General features: G+C 30.0%; 1 protein-coding gene across 2 annotated transcripts in view; it reads right to left on the bottom strand.

Annotated features, from left to right (window-relative positions):
- Positions 1-26,847, bottom strand: part of LOC126849894 (uncharacterized) — a 93,050-nt gene that overhangs the window by 63,957 nt on the left and 2,246 nt on the right. The window lies entirely within an intron of this gene.

The raw sequence follows: 26,847 nt of genomic DNA, 5'->3' as shown, positions 1-26,847 counted from the left end.
CTGCATTATATTATCGACGTGCCCCCACGATATCCAATTATCCTGCCATCTAATCCAATCCGACACAGCAATTACAACAAAGTTGTCCTGCCTGTGCTCGTTATCTCTCGCTCGCTATCTTGAGGCGAGAAAACGTTCGCGAAGTCTCGTTATACAGGATGCTTTATAAGGTTCGCCTCGAACGTCGGCGATGGAGGTGAGCTTTTTCCGATGAACGTCGAAAGTTAACGAATTCTGAATAGCTCTGCACAAACGCTAATGGAAGATAGAAACTGATAGAAACCGATTTTTCAATTATGCGTGTAACGATCCGATAATTCCAAGTAAATTTTACATGAAAAACTTAACTTGCTTCTCAGACAATCTCGAGCTGTTTTATGTCGAATGTAAAAGACTACGATGACAAGAATCAATTTTTAACATTTTTAGATTACGTAATTTATCATCAATAGTTGGGAAATTTATATTCTTATTAAAAGATATTAATATTCTTATTAAAAAATATTATTATTCTTATTAAAAAATATATTGATTAAAATTTTTGTGTTAATTTAACACATTGCTGTTAATTGAACTCAAATATTAATTATTAAAGCAAGGTGTAAAAATGTAAAAATAATATGCACATATTTTACATAATAGATATGTTCCATATTATTGACAAGATTTATATATTAAAATTTATAGAAAAAAAATGTTTATTTTATTCTATAAAAGTGAGAGAGTGATTATAGACTGTCAATAACTATTTTTCTTAGTTAATTTTAGTATTAATAATATGTTAATTTTCCACAGATTTTATTTCAAATTTATAGTAATTTAAAATAAGTTTTGTGTTGAAATATTAACATAGTATTTGTATTGAAATATTAATATAATATTCGTGTTGAAATATTAACATAGTATTAGTGTCATTTTACATAACTATATTATGTTAAATTAACACAAAAAATTTGTATGAACCATCTGGGATATGCGATATATGCCAAATTTAATCCAAATTTTCCAACAGTGTAAAAATTTATTTTTCAATGATACATATATATATAACAATCGAAAAATTTCAAATAAATTTTATATAAAAACTTAATTTGCTTCTCAGACAATCTCGAGCTATTTCTTATCGAATGTAAAAGGCTGCGATGGCGAGAATCAATTGCATTTTTAAACCACGTAACCCATCATCAATAGCACGAATGATAAAATGTAGGAGAACATCACCCATAAATATACTACCAATTAATTTTTCATCTAGACGTCAATTTGACTTAATTATGCCGGCAGCCAACGTCGAGAAGAATTTTCTTACAGGTAGGTTTAATTAATAACACTCGGAGCAGAAACGCGACGCTTCTTACGCTTACTTAGGTGATAAGAACTAGAACGAAATAATCCTCAATTACACCCCATCCATCTGTCCGATTGCACCACTCTCTTTCTCTCTCTCTCTCTCTCTCTCTCTCTCTTTCTTTTTCGATCATAGCTTCCGGCACGACTGGATAACGTTACTTCGCGACACGATTTCCGGCGACGTGACTTCCTGTTGGAGTAAAACGTGAACTTCGTGAAGAGTTCCTGACGAGCCTCTGGCTCTCGAAGATCACAGCCGGAACTCGCGTGCGCAAACGGTGCCGTTACTCGCTTCCTCTTTAATAGAGCGGAGCGTTGCGCTGGTAGGGTTTAAAGGAGCGAGCTTTACGATAGGTATGTACAAGAGGATGCCTCGTACAACGCTATTTCAAATAATAAAGTAATTAAGTTAATTAATTTATTTTAAACTAATTAGCCATCCGAATGATCTTTATCACCGGCTTTCTCTCATCAGCTTACTATTTGAGAGATTATGTAGATATATCTATACGAGCGCGTCTTCAAAGAGTCGGGCTTTTGTTCGCCTCAACGCCATTGTGTGTGTGCGTGTGTGTGTGTGTGTGTGTGTGTGTGGTTGGTGGCGGAAGCTCGGAAATTGACTTTAATGATGTTGTTGTCCCGCGAATTCGCATTGCGCGGAGCGAGTATTTCGCGCCGGCGCTATGGTTCTCGGATTTATAGATCCGCCGATAAAACTTGATGAGTGTAGATACTGATCATTGGATCAGCGCGTGGATCCTGAAGATTTCTTGAATCGCACGATCTATAAATCCCGAATCTCACACATGTTTGAATTCTATTACACCGGAATCCAAATGAATATGTAAAATCTTATGATAATGAATTCTCGCATAATGCGAGAATTTATTATGCGTGAAGTTAGTTCCTAATCTGTTTTTATCTCCTACAAGATTACAATATCAAGGTAATAAAAACAGAATAAGAATTCACATCGTGCACATCAATTTATGTTTTCCTATATTCAAAAATATGCCGATAAAAAATATTTATATTAAATATAAATAATATATTTATATGAAATATATTTAATATTTATATTTATATTAATATAATTAAAATTTTTGTATTAAATATTCGATACATTCATGCGTTAATTTAACGTATTGTTGTTGTGTTAATTCAACTCAAATGAACTCTAAATTATTAAAAGTATAAAAAAAAAATATAAAATTAATAAAATATGTAATTATATAATAATTTTACATAGATATGTTCCATGTTATTAGTAACAAGATTTATCTATTAAAATTTATAGAAAATTTTTGATTCTATAATAAGAGTGAAACGATCAATAATTTTTTTTATAATTTAATTTTATCATTAAAAGTATGTATATTGATTTTACACAAAATTTATATCAAATTGCTATAAAGTTTGCATTCATTTTGTATTGAAATATTAACATAATATTAGTGTCACCATTTAATATCCATTATTTATATCCATATTAAGTTAACACAAAAATTGTGTTACACCGTCTGAGACATGCGATTTATATTAAATTTAAATCAAATTTTCCAACAATACAATATATGTATATTTTCAAATAAAAAAAAAAAAAACATTTTCATTTAATTCTATCTTTTTAAAGCGCGACGAGGAATGTCGTCGAGAAAATCGTAAAGGAAGAAGCGATTTATTCAGCTTTCAACTCATGCAGACGTGTTCTAGTTTATGCGTATCCTGCGGAGAACAGGAACCCGGTAGGCCGATTAATTACGTCAAACAAGATAATCCGCTTCGCTCCCAAGCGGACGTGGAAACTCGTAGAAAGGACGTCGCAATGATGATCCAGTCTCTCCTCCATCCTATATCTTCCGCATCTCCTCGACTTCCTTCTGTCACGAGCATTAACGTAACTGTAGTATCAGCGAACCGTAATACAAGCCACCATATCTAGCAGTCGTCCTACGATGATTACGGCACCAGGATCACGTGTATACAGGGTGGTCTCTGACGCAAAACTTGACCAGAGGAGACTCAACAAGATGATAATAACGCGTAAATATAAAATCCAATTATTTCTTTATCATATCTCTTTTTATCTTTTTATTGCCTTTTATATTTAGCATTCGTAACAAGACTAAATAATTAAAAATATAAATCTTGATTGATCTCATTTGTTTAGACATTCAAAAATCAATGGATTATTTTGTGACATAAATCAATACAATCTTTCTTTTACAAATCAAATTTATTCCTTCAATAAATTACCATGAAATTTAGTTTAAGGTCAATGCCTATCAATCCTTATTAGTAGATTGTCAATGTGTTTATCAATAATTATCAGCCTCAATAAGTTTCCTATAACTTTATGAGTCACTCTATACATGCATTATTCCTTGTACACGAGCATGAAATGAGTCGTTGCATAATCAGCTGATATCCGATTTCATCCCTCGCTGTGGTCGGTTGAGCGGTCAGTCTTGTCGGATTTTCTAGAAATCAGGATGTAAACTAAATCGAGTAGGCGACTTAACGAGTCGACGATGACTAGACTAGACTATAGTATCGCAATTTTTCATGAAAATATTATATAAATCTTGGAACATATTTTATTGAAGCCACATTCTGATAGGATCATAGTGTTGAAATATAATGACGATTGATGTTGTATCCTTCAAATATCAGTAGAATGATTAAATGTTCAAGATTTTAAATTAAATAATTAATCAAAATAATCTTTATCTCAGAATCACATTTTTAATTTTTAAAATTAAAAACTCTCGACGCACTCTATGTGGGTAAATCCGCGATAAGGAAATTAAATAGAGACAGAACTCTGAGAGTTGGTGCCCCCAAAGGCTTGGACCCGTCAAAGGATTAATAAGTCCGGGTCAGCGACCGTAACTGGACGTTTTATCGGCGAGCAGGCACGAGTGCACGTTTCGTCTGGCTTAAATCGTTCGTATCTCTGCGAACCGCTTGATCCGAGAGTGCAATGATACCGTGTGCGACTGCATCGCTGCAACTCGCGTGCGGGATCAGTGGAGCTCCTGTGAACGGCTTCTAGAGATAAAGTCATTTCGCGACGATCAAAGCGTCGAGAGAAAGATGAATGGCAAGGATTCACGGAACTCTCTTTCTTCATTTATCTCCGTTTTGAATTTATTGGACACCGGCGAGTTAAGAGCTCGCGGTCTTCTCGCCAGTAATTAGCACGTTGCTGATCAAAGCACTATATATTTAGTCTCTTTCTTGATTTGCATATGTAGTATAAACAGTATTATATATATACGTATATAAAGCATATCTCTCTCTCTCTCTCTCTCTCTCTCTCTCTCTATCAAAGATAGATCTGTCTTCTCTTGAGCGGAAGTTCTCTTGGACGAGAATTCGGAATCAATTTCAACTTTCAACTAATAATTTATGATTGTTTCTTATCTTGACTTCCGATATTAAATATCTCAGATAAGTTTCAGATTAAAATCTTGAATTATTAGAATAGAAACAAATTTTCATTTATATAAACGAAATTATAAGGACTCACCATTGCCAATATTCTGAAACTTCATTTGTGAGTAAATAAAATACTGAGAAACGTGTGTAAAAGAAATTGATATCGATTCATTAGCTCATTATCGAGTTATTAATGAAAAAGCAATGCCGAAAATTCCGAAAATAGACTATAAAATACACTTTAACTAAATATTACTAATATATGCAATATTCTTTCGTTTCCTACAGTTGATTTCATGTGAAATTCTCGGTTAAAAATTTTTTGCTGGCAATCACAAAATTTGCAAAACGTGCAAATATATTTATTTATAGTGCCAAATATCATGTTAACTATTTATGGGCATTATTTAATTTCTTTATACGATACGAATATATTAAGTGCATCTTACAAAACACATCAAAGTATAAAATTTCACCAATTTCAAATTGAAGTAACTTTTAGAATTGTATAGCCAATACATCCTTAAAGCAACATGTGTTTAAATTTATGGAAAATTATAGTATATTAAATAATATATATAAAAATAATATATTAATTATTAATACCACATTGAATTTTTTTATTTTTGAATTTATTTATTTTATTTTTGAATTTATTTTATTTTTATCTATTTTTTATTATTTACGACAAAATTTTAATAATATTATTTTTATAAAAATAATACTTTTTATAAAAAAAAAAAAGAAACGCGTTGGCGAAAAATTTCTCACGCATCTATCGATTGTTTGAAGAAGGAGTTCTCGTCCTCCATCCACTGTTTACCATAAAAATCTCTCATAATCGCGTGATGCCGCGTTTACTACGATCATTGTAATGACAGGCGGAACGATGATGACAGTGCCACCGTGAAGGTTAGCGATTTGCGAGTCAGACGGTTAAGTTCCGTATACGATGCCGTGGCATTGAAATTTCTCCGAGTGACTATTACGCGGTCATCCACCTTGCACGATCATCGGCTCCAAATTGGCAAAAGATTCTGGTATTCGGGAGAGAATAACGGATGATAAAGAATATCTTGCAGAGAGAGAAGACGTAGCTAAATAAAGAAAGTTTTACAAAAGCATTAGCGTAATTTAAATTCCCTTCCACAAATATAACATGTCTTTGAGAACATATTATTTAATGGTACATCATTACGAAACAAACATAAGGCTCATGAGAAACGATTTATTCAGGTCTAAGCGCGTCTAACATTGTTAATCGTCTCTGACCTGTTTACATTGGCTTCCAGCAAAGTTAGCCAAGAAAGAATTTCGCCTCAGATCGAGTCCGTAGGTTTGTTGGCCAACAGCAATGCTGGCCAACACTTGTTGACTGTTCGCATCTCACTTAGATTATCGATAATGGTTAGCCAACGCAGAGAGTTAGCCAACTAGATTAAACTTGCCTTAAGATATTATCGCGATAAATGTATCTTAAATCTTACTTTAGCCTCCCGCGAAAATGGCTTTTAACGAAACATTACAACATCTTCTACAAGATCCATTCTGATCACGTTCGCGGCGATAGAAGCGCAATGAGATCAAGTCGATTGTCTCTGGGGATTCGGTTGACTTACGACGACCGATGACTATTTGGCCAATTGTCAATGATGTGATCAATATATGCATCGTCATCAAAAGAGGCGAATCTGTCATGCGCGTGTTTCGTAAGTAGTCCAAGTAGCCACAACACACAAAGAAGTATTGTACTTTTATATTCTTAGAGACTCGGCTATGATTGATGTTGTGCTGTAAAATATCTAAAAATGTCAATCATAATCTCGATATCATAAAATTAACCCGTGAATCTCGCAAAAGGACGAATTAAAATAAAAAGCATACACAAGTTGTCTCCAATAATATATTCTTTCCAATTGGATACTTCAATAAAATCTGCTTTCCATATATTATGAATTTCAATTTTAAATATTTAAATGTTTCAATTACACAGAGTGTCAAAAAGGATCATATATTTTGGGAGCAGATATTGAAATAAAAAAAAAATCTAATTAACATCCCAACAATTAATATCTTCAAACACACCTGGCTGTTCTCGAATTTGCTATCTACCTACAAACCCAATGTTATTGTAATCCAATGTTCTATAGCAAAACTAGTAAATACTCTTTTGTTTACTGCATTGTAGAGATGATACAATAAGAAAAAAAAAAAAACAAAGATAGTACGCAATAATTTCCATCTTAATAAAATATATATCCGGAATATATATTCAAAATTTTTAACAGCACAATGCGCACAATGTGTAATCGTATTCCTATGTATGTAAGATTGTATGCATGTGACATAATGTATAATATAACTCAATACGTTAATCTTGCACGCGTCGATGTTGACCTTCAATCTGTCGCGGGACCCTCTTTTTCCCACGGCCGAGCGCTTCCGTTTAGTGCCGTTGGGTACATGAACACCCCCACATGGCCCTCGATATAAAGAGCATAAGTCAAAATAGCCCGCTTTCTAAGAGAAAATAAACACAAAATTTAAATTCTCCTTCAGGATATTATTAAGGAACGATCACACAATTAATGCCTTATAGTACTATATCATATTATTTTTAAAAAATATGTAAATTGACGTTATAAAATTATCTTTAAAAACAAAAATGTGACTAAAAGTTTCTTTTCTCCAATGGCAAGAATATTTTTTTCTGTGTTCTATGCGTCAATTTTTGAGAAACTAGAATTTGGGAAGAGAGAGAGAGAGAGAGAGAGAGAGAGAGAGAGAGAGAAGAAAAACAATATACATTGTCAAGTCAAATATTCTTCTATAGGTTTTAAATATCCGATACAATCTGGTATATATATATATATATATATGTATGTATTCTTCCAATTTGAAGTCCACTTGAGAATATTTGATATTACGACATGACTTCATGTTATACAGTGTGCATCCAGTATAATTCGAAATAAAACATCGCGACGACATAAATAGTGTACTCGCGAGCCCCAGGCGGGAAGAACGTGGGTGTGTCGAGTCAATTGGCGGAATTGGACGGGTTAAATGCAACGATGCGATAATCCAATAAAATTATCGTTAGCCGTAAACGCTGCGGAATGAGAACGCACGATCTTCCGCGAAGACGCGCCTTTCACTAGGGAGCAGAGATATTTTAACTCCTTGTTTGCTAAGATAAACCGACATAATGTACCATTTTCCAATTTGCAGAGTTCATAATATTATTAAGGCTTTTGTATTCTCTTCATATTCTTCCGATTAATATTTGCGTGTGTGTTCGTTCAATTAAAAACTATTATAGTTTATTCTATAAATTATTAAAAGAGTTTTTGATAAACATTTAAAATGTAAAGATGTTTGTGTTGAATTTATATAATAAAGAATGATGCCCATGACCTATTAAAAGTCCTCTTTTTTGTAAAAAATAAAATGTCAAAATATTAATATTTTGTTATCTTAAAAGAAATTTTTTATTGTCCACACTATATATAAGTTTGCAAAATGAACTTTAACCGTTAACTGTTGCAGAAATATCTTGTTTTAGAAAGTTATTGTGATAAAGTTAAAAATTATTGTCCAATATATCAATTCAAATTCAGGAAAGAGATAAAAATTCCGAGTGAAAATGTGCATTTTTGTAATTTTTAATACTCTTTAATTGGATAAAGCACGGCGCCATCTGCTGATTTCCTTTTTTTTTTTTGTTTTGATTATTTCTAGAATGAGAAGGGAGTCCAACTTCATATTTGGTATTTAATAGGGGATCTAATATTTGGTGTATATATAGGGAACCTTTAGCTTTAGTTTGGCATCAAAGAGCTCTAAATTTCTCGTTCGCAAAAAAAAGCATGAAAAGGACATCACTCTTTATCTCAAACGAAATTTTTCGTGTTTTGTCGTGTCGTGTCTCTCTTAATCCCTTGGCGGTCCACGAAATGATCGGTGAAACTCGCAAAGCTCGCGAGTCGTTTCCGGTTTTCTTTTGGCTTAGCTATGCTAATGGAGACAGTGCAGACACGTGGCTGAGCGAGTAGAATTTCGCTGGTTCTAGGAAGCTGGCCAGAGAGTTATTTCGATCTAACGGCGTACACACCGCGACTGGGTCAGCGTACTAAGACAATTTCCTGAAGGCATGGGACGCAGGTCGCTATCCCGGCATCCTGAATTTAGCGTGACATTTTTTTCGAGTAATGGGGGTTTAGGTTCTGATTACATCCTACAATACGTCCCATCATTTTCCTAGTAAAATTTTCCTTATTATCGTGATTACTTTTTTAATGAGAACCAACAAAAAAAAGGCCAAATTAGGCAAATAAGTTGCATTAAAATTTAAATGATTTTATCTATAAACGTCATATTTTTAATCACACGTGACATAAAACATCATGTTTTTTTTCTAGATGCAAAAAAGACTGCACTTTCATGGATTCGCGGATATAAATAGGCGAGGAATAAATACAGAGATCGATACCGCAAAACGAAACATTCCTTTAATTGCCAGTTTCGTGCGCGAACATACAATTACCTTCATACTGACACAAACTTTACAAAGGTCGGCAGGTCATTTATTCCGTATATCCTCGCTCCGTTCGGGATCGCTTTACATTTCACGGTATTTAATTTATATTCGCGAAACCACGCTATACACACATATACGTTACAAAGTGTTCTATCTATACTGTTCGGATAATGTACAAAAGTAGCAAACCTGGTCACGATATCTCTGAGTGTGAGATAAAAATTTCTGATCAAAACAGCTCTCACTTTGAATGTGAGATAAAAATTTCTGATCAAAACAGAAAATCGATATTTCCAACGGTAAGAAAAATACCGAATAATGTTGATGCGAAAATAAATGCTACAAGTGTACAATAAAAAGTGCATTTTCATATAATTTTTTGTTCATCTATTTCGCCTAATACACGATTCGATATTTCAACTCATTTCTCATATTTGCAATGCATACTTATTCATGGAATAAACATAATCAAAAGGAGAATAAAAAAAGCAAATTTTAATATCTTCATTGTAAATTGCTCTCAAAATATTAATAATTTTAATATTAATTTTAATTTTAATATTAGTTTTAATGTTAATAAATTTTGTATACTAAGTAAGTAATTTTTTATATTATAATTTTTATTTTAAAATAAAATAAACAAAAAGATATCAAATTGATTTGAAAAAAAATCGTAAATAAAATCGTTGGATATTCTGTATATCAGCATTTCAAAAATCCAAAAAATAATCGTATAAATCTATAAAAATTCTATCAATTCTACTTGATCAAATAATCCATCAATAAAAACAAGGAAAAGATGTCGACCTGTAAATACATAAATCACTTGAAAAAGATTAAGGATAAACATTCGCATCCCATAAAATGTAGAGAATGACGATGCATGAGAATGAATACTTTCTACAAATCTAGAGCAAGTCACGATGAATTAAAAAAGTCATTGAGCAAGTTTCCATTTTAAAATTCGATTCAATAATTTTGTATTCAGCCAATATTATTATAATAATTTTTTATTTAATATACATTAATATTACAATAATTAATAACAGTTATAAATTAATAACATATTAATAAAAATGCCGAATAATGTTGAAAAAAATGAAAAATGTATTTTTTTTTATTGGTATGGATTAAAAAATCAGCGATATATTGCAAACAATTATTAACTGATTTTTAATTTGCAATTCTGTCAAGAACAAAAATTGATATACCTCGTGCACTAGTGTCAGATGTTAAATTTCTTTCGCAGTTCAATTCTTTCATATTTCGAGCTATTGATATGTATAATACCAAAAAAACTCAAACCCTCTCGCGAAACGACTATATCAACTCGCACGTGCACATATACACCATCAGTGAGTTAGGTCAGTTGCCAGAATTAGAACGTGCCAGTGAATGATGGATGAACACGTTTATGTTGCGTCGTCTATGGAGAGAAATGTATAAAATTCTCAGCTATTTTTTTGATATAAAAATCTATATAATTGTTTCTCTTTTTTAAAATAAAAATTTATATAATTATAATTTTCTTTATAACTTTTAAATAGCTGATAAACAGCTAAATTTCAATTTAAATATTAAATATTAAAAAAAAATGCCTATCGAAATCCATGTGGGCGAAGTTGGCGTATAATTTCGTGAAAACACGGAGATAATTCAAGGAGCTATAGAAATATTGAAGATATAGCTAGAACATTTTTAATTATTTATGAATTTCCATGAAATGATACGCCAATTTCGCATAAATTCAAAATCCCTCAAAAATTGTATTAATCCCAAAATCTGACGAATAAAATATCTGAAATCAAATCTAACGATCGAAATAAAAAGCTCATTAAATTTGCATTAAAAGTGCATTAAATAAACTTCACAAATCATATTTTAAATGCTTTTCCCCTCCTGTCATAATTTTCCTGTTAGCGAAGCGATAAAATTTACACGAATTTCCTCTTGTCTTTTTCGTCATCTCGCGAAACTATGCTCATTTCGAATTGCTTGTCGCAATGCTCTTGTACTTGACACTTATTTCAAAATATTTCTATGAAGCATTTCCTCTGCGAATGTATGAATTGTGAACTGACAGTCGAGCGCGTGTCTTTTTTACGATCCGAAAAGCGATGTTCGACAGAAATATCGCGTGATAAACGTCGCGAGCGTGTAAGCTTTACTACAAATCTTCGAATCCCCAGTACTTATCGAAAATAGAGATTAGGAATGATAGGAATGAAAATGGAAAATACAACAAGAGTAAAGTATGAGGGAGTAAGTTAGAACAGAATCGGAGTAGGGTGTAAAATATGAGTATTTAAGAGACAATCAAAAATAAATCTATGAGAATAAAATTAAGATGTTATTATGTTCAATAGACAGAGAGTGTTTTGTAACAAAATCTTCGAAAATATTTTTCAAGACACTTCCGTTCTCACAAGACACAATTTATATTATTTAATCCATCATTAATCTTGTTCTATTCGAGACCTACAATATTTCCATTTAAAAAATAATTCTAAACGAGTTGCTTATATATTTTATTATATTATTATATTATAATTAATATATTATAATTATAATATATAAATAATTGATTTAAAAATATTTTTACTTACTTTTATCAATTTAATCTATTTATTTATTTCATTAATTTAATATTAAATTAATTTTATTATTTTATTAATAACAAAAATATTTTATTATTCTTCTTTTATGATTCTTTATAAACTTTTGCTTCTTTTAGAATTTTATTTTAAATATATAATGAGAAAGAAACAATAGAACAATCTATGAAATTTATATACATTTGCGAAAGAAATCTAAAAAGAAAATTGAATTTATTTGAGTCAAGCGATAAAATATAAATATATGCAGTATACAAATAAAAAAAAATTTATAACTTTAATTTTTACATTAAAAAAACTTTTCTCCAGTATTTTGTAAAGTAGAACATTTTTTACAAAGTTCTCATAATGACTTAAAATCAATCAAAAGTTAAAGATAAAAAAAAAACGAGAAAGATCAGAGCGTTTGCGCGAGTCACAGGATGGGCAGGTCGCGTTGAATTTCAAGCAGTTAACGAAACGCTCGTCCGGGCCCTTCCGCCCTGTCGTCGCCGGATCTTTCGGCATTGTCGCGGGCTCATTCGCCCGTGAAGCTGCCGATCGAGACTATCGGATCGGATTTCATTGTCACACCGTACCTCAAAACCCGTGCCCAACCCTGCGGCAATCAGGTGCGGCACGTACATCGAACAAAGTCATCCGGATATTAGCTCAGGAAGGAAACATAAATCCGAGTCACCCGCACCTGTCACTGTTACGCAATCGCATGCTCAAAAAAAAAAAATGTTAAGAAACAAAAATATTCATTATATTGTTCAAAAACCGAAACATATGATCGATAATTATTCTTTAAATGTCAGAAAATTTAGATGATTTTCTGAATACTGAAAATTTTCACAAAAAGATGTCAAATTAATTATAGAAGAAAAAAATATTATAAGAAATAAATTTAATCATTAATTCTATAATAATTCTGCTTTAATTTAATATAATATTTATTTAATATAATATAATATTTATATAAACTGGACAACAATTTAAAAAATATATATATATTGTGTCAATAAAATATATTATTTTATATGAAATAAAAAAAAGTCTCTTCATGAAAGAAATTTTATGTAGAAAATCTCGTGCTTTCAGATGACATATAAATTTTATCGAAAATAATACTTTACACGATGTTTTTCTGCCCGACGTTGTGCTTTGTTCTCGCCTTTTCAATTATAGTCACGATCGCAATAACGTTTTTCTCTACACTGTACTTTCCACCTTCGCTAAACAAGAGAAGGGCTATCTATATGTCCTATTACGTCCAATAACCGTGACATTTTTTCGCTTGTATCACTTTAGCGTGTGCGTCAAGTGTCTCTTGTAAGTCTTCTCTGACACCACGTGCACGTGAGGTTTGTTTGTGGCATTTTTCTTCGGGAACGTGAGAAATAATTGAATTATGAGATTGCCAACCACACAACATCGAGCGGGTTAAACGTCAACAAAACGTACATCTAAACGAACATATAAGTCAAGACCTCACTGAAGGAAAAAGCTTAGCGAGAAAGCCTTGAGAAAGAAAAAAATTTTTTAATTAATTATAACATCTATTAAGCTATCTATTGTTTTGAAATTTATCTTCTTTAAGGATGTATGTGACATATATCGAAATACTAATAAAAGAATTAAAATTTCATAGATTGTTCTATTGTTTCTTCTGAATATTTGTGCAAAAACTAAGCACAATTCTCTTAATGGTTTGGAAGTTATTTAAATTTAAAGTTACTATTAATTTTTATGGAAAATCGCCTATTGTAGCAATTATTGACAAATTTGACAAAGAAAAAATATTACCAATGAAATAAAAATTTTCACATATATTAAAAAAATTCTAATAAATATTTGTGCAAAACTTGATTTAGATCCACTAATTCGTTTAAAAGTTATTTACTAAAAATTGTAAAAAAATATTATCTGTCTCTTTTTCTCTTTCTGCAAATTACTCGTTCTTCATTGTTTTTTGCAGTTGATTTCAGAGGATATTCATGATCAAAAGTTTTTGCCATAAATTAGGAAAAATATTAATTACAACAATTTTCTTTTACGAAAACGTCAAAATCCATATTATTTTGTGATACTTTAATTTTTTTCATAACCTGAATTTTTTAATTTTTAAACAATATAAACGTAAGAAACATGTTTTCTTTTTAATTTTGATAATTTTTTGCTACTATTGTACATCCAGAACATCCTTAAAAATTTTTATTTTAACAAAAGCTATCCAATTTTTTTCAGTATATTTGTAAATCTAGCACTTGAAACTTAAGGATGTATGTGATATATATCGAAATACTAACAAAAGCATTAAAATTTCATAGATTGTTCTACTATTTCTTTTAAATATTTGTGCAAAAACTAAGCACAATTCTCTTAATGGTTTGGAAATTATTTAAATTTAAAGTTACTATTGATTTTTATGGAAAATCGCCTATTGTAGCAATTATTGACAAATTTGACAAAGAAAAAATATTACCAATGAAATAAAAATTTTCACATATATTAAAAAAATTCTAATAAATATTTGTGCAAAACTTGATTTAGATCCACTAATTTGTTTAAAAGTTATTTACTAAAAATTGTAAAAAAATATTATCTGTCTCTTTTTCTCTTTCTGCAAATTACTCGTTCTTCATTGTTTTTTGCAGTTGATTTCAGAGGATATTCACGATCAAAAGTTTTTGCCATAAATTAGGAAAAATATTAATTACAACAATTTTCTTTTACGAAAACGTCAAAATCCATATTATTTTGTGATACTTTAATTTTTTTCATAACCTGAATTTTTTTAATTTTTTAAACAATATAAACGTAAGAAACATGTTTTCTTTTTAATTTTGATAATTTTTTGCTACTATTGTACATCCAGAACATCCTTAATGAAAATATATCAATAAATTTAAACATGTTTATTTCATTTAAAAAAAAAATTTAAAAGATTTATTCATGATTTTAGATTTTCCTAAAATTATCGGTAAAATCAGCGGTAAAAAAAATATAATATTATTCCGATATATTCCATAATTATAATACAAAAAAAAAAGTTAAACTATTCTGTAAACAAAAATTGAAAACTACTGTATTCCGTGACGTCTGATTGTTCCTTTCAACGATCAGACGAGTATTCAGTAACTATTATCGTTCAGAGTCTAATATAAGTCATTCGAAGAGCACCCTCGATCGTCATATATTCTACGCTTTGCCCATACTCGACACACTATGTAGGACCCTAGGACATCATAGGAAATGGTCGTAGATGCGAAATGTTGGGCCAGTCGGCTTTCTTTTGCCCACCCGCGCAAGAACGTACTCGCGCGAGAAATCGATATCGCGTCTGCGCAGCGGTATAACTTCAAGGCCGTCTATAGGTTAAAATTGAGGGAGAATTGTGGTCACTCCCCTCATGTAATTTCCGGATCTTTTCTTGGACTTAGATTATTTAAAAGAAAAAAAAATCTCGTTAAAAGAGTCCTCTTTCTGTAGTTTTTTGACATTTTATAAAACTGTCAACGATTTTAAGAAAATTTCTTGATATAAAAATGTGATAAAAAATGAAACATCCCTCCTATGCTCTTACGTCGCCAATAAGGAAGGAACTATTTTCTATCCCCATGAGAATCGTATCCTTCTTCACGTTCGCCATTGTGTTGACATAAAAGAACCAGCATCCTGACTATGACTTGTGCGTTATCTTGTCATTTATTGAAAGTTCCTCTTTATATAGAATTATTTTCACACAATGTTAAGCTCAGTTTTTCACAAGCAATGTATGGGAAATTAAAACAATTAAATAAATCAATTTATTAATGAAAAAAAAATCGTGATTATTAATATAACTAAAGAATTAAAAATTTACGAGCGATATCATATAAATGATTCATATAATTGATAATTTATAGAATTGATAATGATAATAATTTATATATTTTATTTAATAAACTAGCAAAGCCAATATTATTCCAAAGGTGAGTGGAACAAAGTCTCGTACACTTACAAGTCTGTAAGTTATTTCTAGCCGAGATATCTAACCATCTTGCATCCTACATTATATGCAATAAAAATATGAATCTTCGAGCTTTCTGTAAACACATACGAGCTTTTTATTTTTAATCGATATATCCATTTTTAAAGGAAATTAAGAATATAAGAATTCATATTTTCATGAATTAAGATTACTAATTGTCTTCTTTTAATACAATTACTTATCTTAAAATAATTATATTAATTACTGATATAATTTTTCAATGGAGAGAGAATTAAAGCTCGAAAGCTTGAAAATTTATTTGTTAAGTAACGATTCGAGAGCGCGGCTGCAAGGGAAAGCGTGTTTTCCCACCGCGATTCCTCAGGACGTCGTCTAGACGACGTCCTGGAAGCTCACCAAACTACAACCGGGTCGACCCATATACCGGGTGACCCGAATAATTGACGACTGCGCCGCTGGTCGACATTGTAACTCTTGACCGCGTTTTCAGGAAACTAGTTCTTTTTCGAAAATTATAAGATAGTCAGGACTGAAGTTATTTCAACGGTATATAATTTTTATTCGACGTTAGATGATCGAAAAAAAGGAATTGCGAAAAAATCCGGAACGATCGCGAGCAAAAAATAAATTCCACGAAAAAATGAGACATTTTAATTCTTTAAAGACATTAACTTTGTTTTACTGCACGATTTTTACTGGGCAAATAACTCGATTATTTATTGCATTCAGATTAATTAATTATTACGCTCGATTCTCAAAACATTAAGAAGAAAGTTTAATCGTGCTTAAAAAGTGTCTACTAAAATCTTGTAAAAATATTCCCTGAAAATTTTCTAATCTTCCAAATACTTTTGTTCAAAAAATTCTAGATAAAGAAAATATTTCAAAGATTTTTTGGTGTAATTTCTTAAAAAAAGTTTTTTTATTCTATGCGTTTTCTAATGTTTTTCATTCATACAAAAAAAAAAAAAAACAAAGCCATTTAAGGATGTTCTGGATGTACAATAGTAGCAAAAAATTGTCAAAATTAAAAAGAAAACATGTTTCTTACGTTTATATTGTTTAAAAAATTAAAAAAATAAATTCGGGTTGTGAAAAAAATTAAAGTATCACAAAATAATATGGATTTTGACATCTTCGTAAAAGAAAATAGTTGTAATTAATATTTTTCCTAATTTATGGCAAAAACTTTTGATCGTGAATATCCTTTGAAATCAACTGCAAAAAACAATGAAAAACGAGTAATTTGCAGAAAGAGAAAAAGAGACAGATAATATTTTTCTACAATTTTAGTAAATAACCTTTAAACGAATTAGTGAATCTAAATCAAGTTTTGCACAAATATTTATTAGAATTTCCTTAATATATGTGAAAATTTTTATTTCATTGGTAATATTTTTTCTTTGTCAAATTTGTCAATAATTGCTACAATAGGCGATTTTCCATAAAAATCAATAGTAATTTTAAATTTAAATAACTTCCAAACCATTAAGAGAATTGTGCTTAGTTTTGCACAAATATTTAGAAGAAATAGTAGAACAATCTATGAAATTTTAATGCTTTTGTTAGTATTTCGATATATGTCACATACATCCTTAAGTTTCAAGTGCTAGATTTACAAATGTACTGAAAAAATTGGATAGCTTTTGTTAAAATAAAAATTTTTAAGGATGTTCTGGATGTACAATAGTAGCAAAAAATTGTCAAAATTAAAAAGAAAACATGTTTCTTACGTTTATATTGTTTAAAAAATTAAAAAAATAAATTCGGGTTGTGAAAAAAATTAAAGTATCACAAAATAATATGGATTTTGACATCTTCGTAAAAGAAAATAGTTGTAATTAATATTTTTCCTAATTTATGGCAAAAACTTTTGATCGTGAATATCCTTTGAAATCAACTGCAAAAAACAATGAAAAACGAGTAATTTGCAGAAAGAGGAAAAGAGACAGATAATATTTTTCTACAATTTTTAGTAAATAACTTTTAAACGAATTAGTGAATCTAAATCAAGTTTTGCACAAATATTTATTAGAATTTCCTTAATATATGTGAAAATTTTTATTTCATTGGTAATATTTTTTCTTTGTCAAATTTGTCAATAAATTCTACAATAGACGATTTTCCATAAGAACCAATAGTAACTTTAAATTTAAAAAACTTCCAAATCATTAAGAGAATTGTGCTTAGTTTTTGCACAAATAGTTAGAAGAATCAGTAGAACAATCTATGAAATTTTAATGTTTTTGTTAGTATTTCGATATATTTCACATACATCCTTAACTTGTATAATATTTTCATTTTTTATTATTAAAAATTAAAATAAAAAAAATATACTGCATATTCAATATTTTGTTATGACATTATTAAATATATAAAAAGAGATAGATATATATTTATAATATATTTTAAATACATAATTCACAACTTATTGTTAGTTTATTGACGGACTGCTTATTGCTTACAATAAGATTGCAGGAGCAAAATTATCGAAGATTTTTTTATTTTTTTTTAATTCCCCGAGTCCCAATAAAATTTCATGAGAATTCTCTGATTTCTTCAGATACAAAAAAAATCCTTGATAATTCCAGGTTTTTCCAAAGAGCAGACATCTTGAATTTTTATTTGACGTTAAATAATTGAAAAAAAAAGAAATTGCGGAAAAATCACAAATAAAAATAAATTCGACAACTTTTAACGCACCGGTCTTTCATTTCACGACTTTTACTTAGCAAATAGCTCAATTATTTATCGCATTCAATATTAATTAATTATTACGCTCGGTTCTGAAATTAAAAAGAAAGTTTAATCGCGTTCAATATTAAATGCGACGAACCGTTTGCGCAATCCTATGGCGCAATTTAAAGACACGATTTCGAACGACTTTCGCGCAAGATATTACGATTTCGGGGTTTCTTTACGAGCCTTACATCAGAATTTCAAACGTGTAACTTGGACGCTGCGCGTGCCGGGGGCGAATTATTTTACAGGCGTGTGCAGAAACTATCACGTAAAATCGTCGGATTATTGTCGGCTGAGGTAAATATTGATTGTAGCCGCGCTGAGCACAAAAATGTTTGCGCAATGTAAACCATTTAGGAGCCAGTAAGATAAACGTGATGCCGCAGCATCTTAGCGTAAAAATGCGTCATTCCTCTCTTTTCTTCTCCCTCTCTCTCTGTCTCTCTCACACGTGCAAAATTTTACGCGTTGCACCAAATTCTTTTTATTTTTCCGATGATTTATATGTAATAGAATGATTAATTTTACAATATCATTATATTTTTATTTTTATTTTTATTTTTACATTATTATATAAATATTTTTAATTTTACAATATCATTATATTTTTATTTTTATTTTTATTTTTACATTATTATATAAATATTTTTAATTTTACATTATTATATAAATATTTTTAATTTTACAATATCATTATATTTTTATTTTTATTTTTATTTTTACATTATTATATAAATATTTTTAATTTTACATTATTATATAAATATTTTTAATTTTACATTATTATATAAATATTTTTAATTTTACATTATTATATAAATATTTTAATTTTACATTATTATATAAATATTTTTAATTCTACATTATTATATAAATAGTTTTAATTTTACATTATTATATAAATATTTTTAATTTTACATTATTATATAAATATTTTTAATTTTACATTATTATATATTATATAAATTTTAATTCACTTTATAAACTATAATTTAATTATAATATTTTATAAATTCAATACACTTTTCTATTCATGTGAATGTGAATATTTCTCTTATCTATTGTTTGGAAGTAATAGATATGAACAAAAATTTTGATTATAAAATAATTTAATTATTATTGATTTTTTTTGTAGCTAAGCAAATATATATCGCGAGAAGGATAAGCAAACTGCTAGTAAGCGTGCTAAAATAATCCCATCGAATCGAAATGGCTCGAGCGAGAAAGGTATCCTTCGCTTTCGAGAAATGTCAACGGCTACGCATGCAAACGGAAGAGAGCAAATGTCGTCGAGATGTTAAGAGTAAGAGAGAGGAATATTTTTATTCCAAATATTTTTCACAGTTTCGCTTGGATAACCGGTTAACATTTCAGCCACGAGACTTAATCTTCGACACACTTTAACCGCTCATTTTAATTCCGCGAGTAACGACTAGACTAATGTAATTGCCGAGGCAAAGTTAATTAATTTTTAATTGAAGATTCTGGTCTCCGAGAGTCTCCCTGGTCTCTGAGAGGCCAGTTTTAGATTAATATTAATGCAGCTTCTTCGCGAATTCATATTCCACGTCAATAGAGCAAGCAGACGATACCGTTCACTTACAGTCGGAAAAGTATATATATTGGGAAACTCGATGACTCATGATTTAATTTCAACGCTCTATTACCTTGTATCAGGAAAAATCCCCGTATGCTTGCCGACTAAATTAACCGGACATTAGCGAGATATCGACGGAAACGCGATGAACAAAGTATGAGGCAAAGAAGAGAGAAAAAGAAGGGGAGATAGAGCAGAGAATGATTGCCAGACGACGCGGCGATACAGTAATGACTTTCTAGATATAAGTATCATGAGGGACTGCCTGTCCCAACTATGCTTCAAGATAGACGAAAATGTTGAAGGAATACAGTTTCATCAATTAAAACGTTTCATAGAAATAATTTACAAAAAAAATATATGATTCGAGCAAAGAATATAAATATAAATTTTATAAAAAATAAGGTTGTCAGAGAATAAATAAAAAAAAAATATTTAATATACGTCAACTGATTTGAATGGAACCAGTGTTTGCTCAATCTTGTAAAAAAATTCCCTAAAAATTCCCTGATCTTGCAGATATTTTTGTTCGAAATTTCAGATAAACAACATATTTTAAAGATTTTTTGATGCAATTTCCTGAAAAAAGATTTTTTATTGTTAACGTTTTTATAATATTTTCATTTTTTATTATTAAAAATTAAAATAAAAAAATATTGCACATTCAATATTGTTTTAAAACAATGTTGTTTGAATATATAAACAGAGATAGATTTATATTTATAATATATTTTCAACACAATAATTCACAACTTGGCTTATCAGAGCAAAATTATCAAAGAATTTTTTTTTTAATTCGAATAAAATTCCATGAAATTCCCTGATTTCCCTAGATAAAAAAAAACCTGAGAATTCCAGATTTTTCATGTTTTTCCAGGAGTAGACACGGTAAAAAACAACTTTACCAAGATTGAACAGACTGCATTCAATAAATTCTTAAAATTAATCCCATTCAAAAGCAAACAACACTCGCGAACATTTCATTCTCCGACTTTTTGTCACACGAAAGTATCAGTGATGACCATCGCTACCGGGTGGAAGGAAGGAAGGAGCCTAACTGCTCGGCATTGATGTTTTTACGAACGTATTCGAGGTCGTCCCTGGAGGAGGGTCGGATTGTGCCGAGGATGCCGAAGGGTCGCTATCGCGAATCGAGGGGAGAATCCGGTCGGGAACGCGTGGAAATTGAACGGCGCGCTTCACCCTATTTATAACGATTCTCGCGATCGCGACGCGGTCGCCAATAGCCGATCTACGCCGAGCCCGCTCAATACATCTGTCACCATCTGCTCGCTCGCGAAATAGGCAGGAGGGATGAGGAATGATTCATGCTTTCGACATAATTTAGGCCGCTCCACTATCAAGTCATGCTCGCGCTAGTTGCTTGAAATTATAGTAGCAAATATATATGTATAAAGTGTTTCGGAGAGAGACCCGAAGTAAATAAAGCACAGTGCGCATGCTAAATCAGATTAGATTCTTGTTAATAATTTAGATTTAAATCTAGATTTACGTACGTTACGTATACTTATTCTTAGGGCTTCGTAATTTTCAACGTTACTTTGATAATTTCGAAAATTAAATAAAGCCAATAATTCCATTATAATAAAAAAATTACGTCAGTCGACAAACAATCACACTCGTTCAAATTATAAGTCAGATAGATGCAAGTAACTGTGCCTTAAATTGCTACGTATTATTGTTATTATTCTCCATGCAAGTTGTAATCAGAACGATTGGCATCGAAGCAGCAGCGTGATATCGCAGAATTGATTGCCGATAACGCAATAAGTGGCAGTAAAAAAAGCATTAATTCATTGCGATCGCCATTGTTGTTGGTGCTCGACGACGTACAAAGGAACTTCCGAGACCGCTAAGTCCCGTTTACGGCAATGCAAGGGGCAACTGCGGTAAGTGTCAGGGCCGCATATCCAAGGATATCTCGATGGCCCTGGTAAGGTAACTGACTTCCCGCTTCTTGATTTTTTTTTTTTTTTTTATAAATTTATAAAAAGCCATGTATACATACAGATTTGTATACATATTGTGAATCATTTAACATTTTATAATAATAATTATAATAAATAATTTTATTTAAATTTTATTTTATTTTATTTAAATTTTATTTTATTTAATTTCATCTAAGTTTAATAATTTGAAAATAATTTTATTTGAAAATAATTTTTATTGGAATAATTTTATTTGTTGATAAATCAGATAAAATATTTTTAAATCATTGTATAATTTCAAAAACGGAATATAAATAATATTATTCACATATTACTCGCCATTAAAAAATAAATAATAATATGTATTTAATGAAAAATTTTTATTTAAAATACTTTTTTAAAAAATTATTTTAAATTATAAAGTTCAATGTGCAATTCTTTTTCTCCCCAATTTTGTATTTGATTGCAAAATTAGTAGTAATAAAATATTTACATATAATTTTATTAAATTTAACCACGAATTTTTAATTTATATAAAAAAATGTGATAGTCTTGAAATTGAAAAGTATTAATAACTTTCTATAAGCATCTTAAAAAATTCACGCAAATTACGCTTTGTTGCAGTATAATTAGATATTAAGTTCTTATTTGCCAATTAGCATCAGATGGAGTTTGTTTTCGAGAGGAATTTAATTTTAAGTTTTAATCACCGAGATGGTCGGACGTTGCAAAGCCGGGAAGCTGCAACACGCAGATTATGGCCACACGCCAAATTCCTCTTTGATTCTATCCGCTCCTGGCTTAGATAGTATATATATTCGAGGCAACGAGCGCTTTGTTCCGCGTTCCCCTATTCGCAAACGCGGCACAGTTGCGGTAGTAGCCCCATAATACTGTTTGCGTGATGAGCACGCGACATGTGCGACTCGTTACATGCTTGATTGCCTTATCTCTCTCTAGCATACGTGCCGTACGCGTGTCAAATGTGAAAAACAGCTACGATAAGCTCCTGCTGTAACACCTTTCGCATTTTTCCTTTAAATACTCTCAAATCTCGGCAGGAATAATTCTAAATACATACATACATACATACATACATACATACATACATACATACATACATACATACATACATACATACATACATACATACATACATATATATATATATATATATATATAATATATATATTAATTAATATATATATTAATATATATAATTCCTTAATTATTTTATTGATAAAATTTATTTTTGATAAAATTAATTCTTTTTATTTTGAGTTTTTATATTATATATATATATATATATATATATATATATATATATATATAATATAAAACTCAAAATAAAAAGTAATTTATCAAAAATAAACTTATCAATAAAATAATTAAGAAATAAATAATAATAATAAAATCAAATAAATAAATCAATACCAATAAATATATATATAATAAAAATAATTTTTTAATTGAATTAAATAAAATAATAAATTACTCTCGATAATCTTGCTAATAAAAGATATAATCAGACAAACATATGATTAATGGATTTCTTAATCATTACGTAAATTGATCTTGCCAATTTCATATCTAAATTAAGAAAGAATATTGATTAAAATTAATCAGATAATCTACTTAAATCAATATCAAAATCACCCTTTTTTTAATTTATTATATATTTAATATACTTGTTGCATAATAAATGTATATAGGTTAGACAATGTATGACGATTTATGAAGCCTTTTATAGAGACATTTCCTTAATTGCCCTGGAATTCAAGCGCGCAAATCTAGGCAAAGCCGATTAGGAAAATGCAGAGAAAAACAATATGAAAGACAGGGGTATTATTTTCTTCTTATCATGGATTATCGTGGAAGCACGATATCGGGAAATCCCATTTTATGTAACGACTTCTTGTCGGCATAACACTTGATAGTTCAAATCTGCGAAATGAATTTGATAACGCAATGCAAACAAAAGTGTAATTCAAGATATGTATGCAGTTCTTCACCACACGGTCCATTAAAGATCTACTTATTGCCGTAATTCGAGCGCTTTCGAAATAAGTATTCAAATTGTCGGGTAGAAATGAACAATATAATCGCGACACACAGTTGAAAAATTTGTGTTAAATTTAACATTTATAACATGTACCAAATGGTCCACAAATTTTTGTAATAATTTAACGTAAAATAAATATGTTAAATGGTAACACTAATACTATGATAATATTTCAATACAAAATGAATGCATACTTCATAGTAACTTGAAATATTTTGTGAAAAATCAACAAATTTTTAATGATAAAATTGACTTGGAAAAATATTATTGACGGTGAATACAAAGTCACTCTATTATAAAAGAGTCACTTCTATTCTAAAATAAAATGTTTTTCTGTAAATTTTTACAAATAAATCCTGTCACTAATAATATAGAACATATCTATTCTGTAAAATTAAAAATATGTGCATAAATGTTATGTTATGTTATGTCATGTTATGTCATGTTATGTCATGTTAGGTCATGTTATGTCATGTTAGGTCATGTTAGGTTAGGTTAGATCATGTTAGGTCATGTTAGATCATGTTAGGTCATGTTATGTCATGTTATGTCATGTTATGTCATGTTATGTCATGTTATTTTTACATTTTTCTTCAATGGTTTAACATTAATTTAACATTTGGATTTAATTAATAGCAGATTCAATTCAAAGCAATATGTTAAATTAACACAAGAATGTGTTAAGTATTTAACACAAAAATTTTAACCGGCATATTTTTAACAAGAGCACACAAATTTTCTAACTGTGTACGCGATGTATTTTCCCATTACGTTTTCGTCGTATAGGAATCAATAAAAAATTCGTAGAGGCATCTAAAAATTTGCACTTGAACAAAGCTGAAACATATTATATGATGAATGTACACATTACAAACAACGCATGTATGATCTGCACGATAAATGCAACGACTGTATGTGACGAGAAAAAAATGACGCGACTGTATTCTCTTTATTGTGTGCGGTCGGTGTCGTAAATTTTCTTTGGTTTCACTCTCGCGCATATATAGACCCATTATGCGTATTCATTTCTCGGCTTTAGTTCCTGAACTCGACTTACGTAATAATATTGCGTACGAGATTTTGCTCGAATAGACCATAGTGTCGCATTACGCCGAGTCTGCAAGCCGCAACTGCACGCTACATGCGATTTACCATTTAATTAGTCCCTTGAAAACGCAGGCATTGTTCACGATTCGTCACAAACTTGGCGAACCGTGAATAATATTGTTTCTAGATTATTATTATAGATAGAAAAAATAAAAGCGAAATATGTATACGAAATAATATTTTACGAGAAATTTAAACACCGATATATATCTCGCGTTAAATGTCAGATATATTCTCATTCCACGAGAGAGAGAGAGAAAAAACCACAACTCTCTCTTCAAACGTTCCTTCAACTTTGGGACACCGCTACAATCGTACTTAATATTCGAGCAGCATTACAAAGGTATACTTTTAACGGCTCACTTCCGGTTCTCGAGTCCTCGTATGTCGAGTTAAAAAAAAATACAACCACACATTACGTAACTCGTCGAGAAAAAATCGTGCACACGTGACAGACATAACTTGTCAAGTGCACAGACATAATTTGTCGACTGTTTCCATAATAATGAAAAATCTTGATAAAAAAGTCAATTGTTCTCTTTCAGTTGCAATCTGCTGTTACGTCGCCTGTACACGATAATGATTTTACTATCCAATGATATTATTGGGAACATGAAAGAGGGAAATCTTTTACGTCATCAACGTTTGATATGACAATAAAATCGGATCGATAAAATCTTAATCTAACAAAAAATAAGTTAAACAATGATCATTATTGTATATAAGAAAAAACAAATTAGAAATTTAATATTAAATTTAATAAAAATTAATATTAAATTTAATAAAAATTAATATTAAATTTAATAAAAATTTATTTATTTATTTATTTAGTCTCGGTTTTTTACAATTAATTTTAATAACTTAAAATTGAAAAAATTCATTAAAACATTATAAAGATATTACACAGAAAAAAGCGAACGATTTAATATCAATTTAGAGTTTCCATTATTTTGAAAAAAAAAAATTATTTATCCGCAAGTGACATTTGACATATACATTTTTTGCAAAATCAGTGATTATTGTGTGTATATAATGAACATTAAAACAGAAATTATGAGTGTTTCGTGTACATGTGCAATTTGACCTTGCGGTGTTGCGTCCTCTCCGTCGCTTTCAACAATGTATATAAAAAGTGTGACCACCTGTGCGTCCCCCTCGCATTCCATACATCGTAGACAAAGTGAGCATTTGAAGGATTTTTACGCGACACGCGACGCAATTAGTAAAGGGAAGAAGGAAATATTCGTAGCTCAATGTTCTTGACATTTAAAGGGCTCTTATTTTTTAACAGTTACTTGAATCTGATTTATACATTTCGCATAATATTTTATATATAGTAGAAACTTTTTATACCTTCGCAGTCTCTTCAGCTGCGTATTTGATATATTCGCGGTTTGATATTTGATATTTGTAATAAAGATTAATAAAAATAAAGAAATAACGAATCAAAGGAGAAGCAATATTAATG

Source organism: Cataglyphis hispanica, chromosome 5 (genome assembly GCF_021464435.1).
Source record: "Cataglyphis hispanica isolate Lineage 1 chromosome 5, ULB_Chis1_1.0, whole genome shotgun sequence".
NCBI classification, from domain to species: Eukaryota; Metazoa; Arthropoda; class Insecta; order Hymenoptera; family Formicidae; genus Cataglyphis; species Cataglyphis hispanica.
This window is presented reverse-complemented; position numbering and strand designations above follow the sequence as displayed.